Here is an 8,352-nt window from a genome sequence, read left to right on the forward strand (position 1 = left end):
CTTCTCTAAAGAGTGATTAATCTTCATCGGCAAGAAATGCGCCGACTTAGTCAATCGATCCACAATCACCCAAATAGAATCATTACCTTTCACCGTCCTCGGCAGTCCCGTCACAAAATCCATGGAAATGCTATCCCACTTCCATTCAGGAATCTTCAAAGGTTGCATCATACCTGTCGGTTTCTGATGTTCAATCTTTGACTTCTGACAAGTCAAACAGGCATACACAAACTTAGCAACATCTCTTTTCATACCCGCCCACCAAAACAATTTCTTCAAATCTTGATACATTTTAGTTGCACCTGGATGGATACTCAATCCACTCCTATGGCCCTCTTCAAGAATACTCTTTTTCAATTCAGACACCTCGGGAACACAAACTCTACCTTTAAATCGCAGGATGCCATTCTCATCAATCTCAAAATTACCACCATTACCCTGGTTAACCATAGTAATATGATCAACTAGAGCGACATCAACTTGCTGACCATTCCGAATATCTTCCAGAATTCCACTAGTCAACTTCAGCATACCCAACTTTACACCATCAGCGGAAACTTCACAACCCAAACTCATATCACGGAACTGTTCAATTAACTCAAGCTCCCGAACCATCATCATAGACATATGTAGAGACTTTCTACTCAGCGCATCTGCAACTACATTAGCCTTACCGGGATGATAACTCAATTCGAAGTCAAAATCCTTCAGTAATTCTAACCACCTTCTCTGCCTCATATTTAACTCTTTCTGATCAAACAGATACTTCAGACTCTTGTGATCACTGAACACTTCGAATCTGGAACCATACAGATAATGCCTCCACATTTTCAACACAAATACAACAGCTGCAAGCTCTAGATCATGCGTAGGATAATTCCTCTCATGAACTCTCAACTGTCTAGAAGCATAAGCTACAACTTTACCATTCTGCATCAAAACACCACCAAGACCCATCAAAGAAGCATCACAATAAACAACGAAGGACTCACCAGGATTAGGCAAGATCAACACTGGAGCACTGGTCAACCGCCTCTTCAACTCAACAAAACTCGCTTCACAAGCTGCATCCCACACATACACTTGACCCTTCTTAGTCAACTGCGTCAACGGCAATGCCAACTTAGAGAAGCCTTCAATAAATCTGCGATAATAACCAGCTAACCCCAGAAAACTGCGTATCTCAGTAGCAGACTTCGGAGTCTCCCACTGTAACACAGCATCAACTTTAGCAGGATCAACAGAGATCCCACCACTCGAAATCACATGGCCAAGGAAACTCACTTCCTTCAACCAGAACTCACATTTAGATAACTTTGCATATAATTTCTTTAGGAGCTTCAGCCCCACTCAGGGCAAACACCTTACCAGTAGTATGAGCTGCAGTAGCCGCCTTCTTCGGTTTCGAGCACTGCGAACTGATATGGCCTTTCTCGCCACAATTAAAACACGTCGGACCAGCATCCTTACATTCAGTAACTCTATGACCAGTCTGACCGCATCGGAAACATCTCAGCACTCTCTTGGTACAGCTATCAGCACGGTGGCCTGGCTCGCCACACTTGAAACATTTACTAGCTATGGAAGATCCTCCCCCACTTGGCTTCTTCTCATCTACCACTTTCTGCTTACCTTTACCATTCGGGGATGCATAAGGACTACCACGATCCTTATTCTTCTTCTCACTAAGACTCTTGCAATGAGTAGTCCTAGCCTTGATATCTTCATCAAATATCCGGCACTTATTAACCAGTGTAGGAAACCTACGAATCTCCTGGTAACCAATACCTTGTTTGATCTCGGGACGCAGCCCGTTCTCAGCAGCATTATAATGAGGACAATACTGCACCAGCTCCTCAAACTTCGAAGCGTAATCAGCAACAGACATGTTACCCTGCTTCAGTTCTAGAAATTCCATCTCCTTCTTACATCGCACATCAGCAGGAAAATATTTCTCCAGAAAGGCCGTCTTGAACCTTACCCAAGTCATCTCAGCACCTGGTACTTCAATTCTCTGGCGAGTATTATCCCACCAGTTTTCAGCCTCTTCAGATAACATATGCGTACCAAACTGCACCTGCTGTGCTTCAGTACACGTCATCACCCGGAAAATCTTCTCAATTTCCTTCAGCCAAATCTGAGCACCATCTGGATCGTAGCGCCCTTTGAATGTAGGAGGGTTATTCTTCAGAAACCTTCCCAAATTCTTAAACTCATCGACCGGCGGATTCTGCTGCGCCTGCATAGCCTGCGCCATAGCAGCCAAGCCTCAGCAATCGCACGGTCATTTTCTCCAGCCATACTCTGCACAACACAACCACCACCGTTAAATATCGACAGTGTCATTTACACTAATCGACCAACAGGGAAAACATCACATTATGACTCGACTGGACTGACCATGCTCTGATACCACTAATGTAACACCCTTCTACCCAAACGACATATTTAAAGAATTTATCAGAGTACAACATGTAGAAGAGTTTACATTTCATTCAACTTAACACTCATCACTTTACAACATAAAAATATTTCATTTATTTTAATAAAACTTCGCAGCGGACAACAACACAATTAACGATTTATATAAATGTTTCAATAAAACATATCAATAATTTAGTCTTCATACACAACTTAAATAATAATATAATCTCTATTGAATCCCATAACCCCGGTGTCACATGACCAGAGCATTGACTCGACTCTGTAGAATAACTCTACACTTATTCTTCACCTCAACAAAAGCTACTCCTCATTATCTGCACATTGCTCATCATAGATGAACATAAACACATGCAGAAGGGGTGAGAATTACATTATTAAACAATAATATAACGACAAAATATAATATGAATAATTTGCACATATGTCAACACGGATTATCACAATCATCATTATAATCAACAAACTCATGAATATCAACAAAACAACACATCAATTGCAATGCACACACCCATGCATGACTCAACACGACTCGGTATACCCATTTTGTGACCACTACAGGATCACTACTCCCAGATTCACCACCATAGAATCCGAGTTCCCCATAAGGAACCAAGCCTCTCAACAAGCCCGGAGTCAACAACATCATTGGAACTCAGTCCGTTCATCACTAGGCATCGGCCTTTCATGAATGCATGCACATCAAACATGCATCATAATCAACATAGCAACAACAACATCATATAGTCATGTTATCATCTTCATTAATAGCATGACATACAACTCAACAAAACAACAACAACATTACAACGATATCACATCTGGGAGTTTAAAACGCGAAGGCTGTCCGTCAAACTGATATGGCGAACGCCGTTAGGCTAATGGTGAACGCCATTAGCGTTAAACGCTCCTATTCTGGAAAAACTGTCTGTCAAACTGATATGGCGAACGCCGTTAGGCTAATGGTGAACGCCATTAGCGTTAAACGCTCTTATTCTGAAAACTGTCTGTCAAACTGATATGGCGAACGCCGTTAGGCTAATGGTGAACGCCATTAGCGTTAAACGCTCCTATTCTGGAAAAACTGTCTGTCAAACTGATATGGCGAACGCCGTTAGGCTAATGGTGAACGCCATTAGCGTTAAACGCTCTTATTCTGGAAAAAGGCCCAAATGGCGAGCGCCAAAGGCATAATGGCGAACGTCATTTGGCTGTTATGTGCATAAACAAGATTTTAAGCGCAGAAACAGTGGACGCGCGGCTTCTAAGCCTACAACCCAATATCAACATTTAACAATCATACATACACAACATACTTCGATTACAATGTATATAACGCCACCATACTCACAGATCGGACAATTTCCCTCAAAAACCACAACTTTCCCAATCTCCCTAAATTCCCCAAATTTATCAACAACCCAATCCTATATCATGTAATTGCTCGCATATTATCGTTTAATAAGGTTCAGACCCCTTACCTCTTTGGATTGAAGGAAGCTCTGAGCAATCTTTGGTCTTTTCCTCTTCCTTCTCTTTCTCTTCAGCGCTTCTCCCTTTTCTGACTCTGAGGCAAAATACGTGAAAATGAAAACCTTCAGTTATCTCCTTTGGCCTCTTTTACCCAATTCCACTTTTACCCTTCCACTCTTCATATTCCAATTATATTATTTATTTAATTATTATTAACATAAATAATATCTATAATAATAATAATAATAATAATAATCCAATAATTCAACTTTATTTAATTAAATTAATAAAATACTATTAACTCAATTAAATAATTCTCTTATTTTAATCGGGGTGTTACACCAGTCATCGGTAAATGTCTGGTCATTTTTTTTGATGTCGGTAAACATCATCTTTCGATGTCTGTAAACATCGAGTCTCCACCCAGTCATCGGTAAATGTCTGGTCATTTTTTTGGTGTCGGTAAACGCCATTGCTTCGGTGTCAGTAAACATCGAGTCTTTTCTTCAGTCATCGGTAAATGTCTGATAATCCCCAGCTAAAAATCCCCAGTAGAGTCATCTGTAAATGTCCTATCTGGTTTCCAGTTGCAAATATTTGTATCTCCCCAATAAATTTCTCATTCCCAGTCATCGGTAAATGTCTGGTCATTTCTTTTGATGTCGGTAAACATCATCTTTCGATGTCGGTAAACATCGAGTCTCATTCCCAGTCATCGGTAAATGTCTGGTCATTTCTTTTGATGTCGGTAAACATCATCTTTCGATGTCAGTAAACATCAAGTCTCATCCCAGTCATCGGTAAATGTCTGGTCAATAAAATCAAAATCCCCAGAAGTCGTCGGTAAACGTCTTGTCTGGTATCACCACAAAGATTTTGTTCCTCCCCCAAGTGGAGATGCCATCGGTAAATGGCCCCGTTTTCTTCGATATCGGTAAATATCGGATCTCCAGTTGCAGCATGCCATCGGTAAATGGTCTTGCTAGGGTTGACATCGGTAAATGTCTAGTTTCTTTGAAGCCACCATCGGTAAATGGTCAGGTTTCCTTTCTACATCAAATCTGTTTTCCCCAGCCGCCATCGGTAAATGGTCGTGCTAAAGTTGATATCGGTAAATATCAAGTTCTAACCATCGGTAAATGGTTTTGCTTTTCAGAAATCTGTCTCCCAGCAGCCATCAGTAAATGGTCTGGCTGAAGTTGATATCGGTAAATATCAAGTCTCAAGTTTTAACCATCGGTAAATGGTCTGTTTTTCAGAAGTTTTTTTTTTCCCAGCCGCCATCGGTAAATGGTCGTGCTGAAGTTGATATCAGTAAATATCAAGATTCCAGTTCCTCAACCATCGGTAAATGGTTTTGCTTTTTCTGAAGCTGTCATGCAGTTTGTCATCGGTAAATGACGTGGTTCTTTGGTATCATATCCAGTCTGTGCAAATTCTTCGGTTCTTGGTATTCAATCCCTGTTTACCCTGAAAGTCTGACAGCCGTTGCTCTCATCCATTCGGGTACCCAGCTGATTGAATAGGGGCAGCTGTAGCACCTCAAATTTGCACCGATCATTATGCATACATTTTCATATTAGGTCATAGCATATCATGATCCATTGCATAGCATTTGCATTGTCCCTCAGTTGCCTCAAGAGCAAGCAATCAAGAATTAGGTCAAACTAATCTCCTGATCAGTCAACCAAGCAAGCAAAGGAATTTCTCATTGAATCAAGGCCTTGGGGTTTGTCCAACAAGTTCACATGGCTTGGAGGTCTATTTGAAGTATTTTGGTCAAGGGTTAAGGGCTCAGAGGTCAGCAGTTCATGCCCAGACAGTCAAAAACCCTAAGAAAGTCAACTGTCAGTCAAGGCAATGGTTGGTGGTCATTCTTGTGGAATTTGGGCACCATGGTCAATAATCAAGAGTTCATACAACTTGGGACATCATTTGAAGTCAATTTCTCAAGGAATTAGGGTTTTGAAGTCATCAGTCAATGCACAATCAATCAGAAACCCTAAAAGTCAACTGTTGGTCAACTGTCCATTTAATCAGTGATTGGATGATTGGAATTGGTTTGTGGGAGTTCATTCATGTCCAAATAGTCATCATATATCATGCCAAACACCATCATGGAAGAATTTGAAGCCAGATCATGAATTTCCCAAAACGGAAACTGGGCCTGTAACTGAAACTTACCAAAAATGGAAAGTTTTGATCCTCAAACTTACATTTTGATACAAGCCTCAAATGAATTTTTGCCCAACATGAAAGTTGAAGATCTTGTTCTCCCATTTCCAAAAAGTCCTAGAACTCTCAATTCCCATGTGTGGTTGGCAAGTTATGATCGAATCGATTTCAGAAAATCTTGAACTTCAAAGGGCCATATCTCCCAAACCGTTTGGCCAAATTTGGTGGGGTTTTTTCCTACAAACCACATTTTTCATCCTCTTTCCAAAAATATAAATTTCATGACCTAAAACCTTACCAATCAAAATGGCATTTTTGGACCTTTTTCATTTAAATTCAAAGTTTGACCAAGAGTTGACTTTTTGACTCAAACATTTTTTCAGCATTTGGCCAATTGGGAAAGCTCATAAATGTCATTTTAAGTGTGTTTGCAAAGCCAAATTATGCAGAACATGTGAATCTTGTTTGTTTGCTTGAATTACAAGAAAAGTACCATTGCACCATACTTGTCCATGCCTTGCCTTGTACCTCAAGAGGACAGCAATTATGCAGCATTTTTTGATCATTCTTCTGTCACTTTTGAGGCCTTGTAGTGCAGCCATACTCCAATAGTACATATGGCCATGTTTGTTTACTTGAATTTTGGAAAATGAGTACAAAGCAACCATTGATCCATGTTTCCACACCTTAATTTGTACTATCCAACAGCAGGGCATGGCATGATTTTCTGTCACTAATAGCAGCATTGGAAGCAAGGAGCAAATCACATTGCAGAACTAGCAACCAAAACAGCAGAAAACATATAGCAGCAGCACAGTAGAGAAAAACCAATGGAGCTTCATTCATTCAAATTCACTTTCTTGCATTTTCAAATTTGAGGCCATAACCAAAAAGAGACCAAACACTTCTCACTGTTTTTTTAAAACCTCCTCCTTGTTTGCTTGGATTTGATCATTTGATGTCAAACCAAAACACACAAAATGAACTAAACTAGTTTGGCCAAATACCATTTCTTCTCATCATTTCCTGTCACAATACTGCAGCAGCAAAGGACACACATAGGACAGTAGAAAACCTGCTGCAGCAGCCCAAAACCATACCTTGCTGTGCAGTTCAAAGGACAAATACCTCCATACCATGCAGCAGACTTAGGGTGTATATTCTGTCTTTTTGAGGACAGTAACAGCATAGGCAAGCATCCATCCTGCCAAGCCATACCACAAAACATCAAACACCTTCCCAAAATTCATTTTACTCTGCTATTTGTCTATCCATACATAACAAAACTAAGCTGGCTTTGCTTTTTTTTTTTCCTGCCAAAAAAACAACCCTGTCACAGCCCTTGCAACTCGCCCTCTCACCCTTCTCTCCAGCCTCACTCTTGCTATGCATTTATGTTCTGCTGCCTTGCCAACTCAAAACAGCAGAACAAGCATCACCTCACAAACCTTGCCAAACTCTGCTACAACAAAAAGAACACAACCTTTGGCCAAACTCAAAAAACCAGTTACAACACCTTGCAGCAGTAGAACAAAAGTTGCCTGAGCCCTACATTTCCTGCAGACAAACCCTGGCAGCACACAAACCTTCACTTATTTTTTCCAACAAAAGCCCTTGCTACCTTGGCCATTGTTCTGTAAAAAAAACCTCCAATGATTCAACCTTGCACTTTGAAAACTGCATCTTTCCTGTCATAAGACCAACAACAGCTCTTCATTTTTCTGATGTTGATTTTCAAACTTGCACACACCCTTGGCCTTGCCTCAAAACCAGCATAACATAACCAACAATCCAGTATAACTTAATCAACAAGCATGACACAAAAGCTACTTTGGGCCAAGGCAAATTGATTGGGGACTGTCATTCTAAAGAACACACACTGCTGGTCATTTTGCATTGGATCTCCCATGACCAAAACACAATGTTTGTAAACACCACATAGCAGAACCATTTACCTTGCCTTGGCCATTTTTGCATTTTTTCCCTGTCATCAAAAACTGTAAGAGCAGCATACACACTTGTTTTGTAGCTCAAAACCAACATAACAAACCTTGCCCTCATTTGGCCATTTTTCTAACAGAAACTTGGTTTTTGCTTAGCATAGCCAACCCTATTTTGCCTTGCTAACCAACAAAACCTTGTAATCACTAAAACCACCTAACTGCATTTTAGCCATGTTTCAAAAGCTTGCTAGCAGCCACATAGCAGGACCAACCATGTTATTCCAACCAAAACCAAACCTTGCCATTTGCAATTTACTGT

Source organism: Lathyrus oleraceus, chromosome 4, assembly GCF_024323335.1.
Source record: "Lathyrus oleraceus cultivar Zhongwan6 chromosome 4, CAAS_Psat_ZW6_1.0, whole genome shotgun sequence".
In the NCBI taxonomy this organism is placed as follows: domain Eukaryota; kingdom Viridiplantae; phylum Streptophyta; class Magnoliopsida; order Fabales; family Fabaceae; genus Lathyrus; species Lathyrus oleraceus.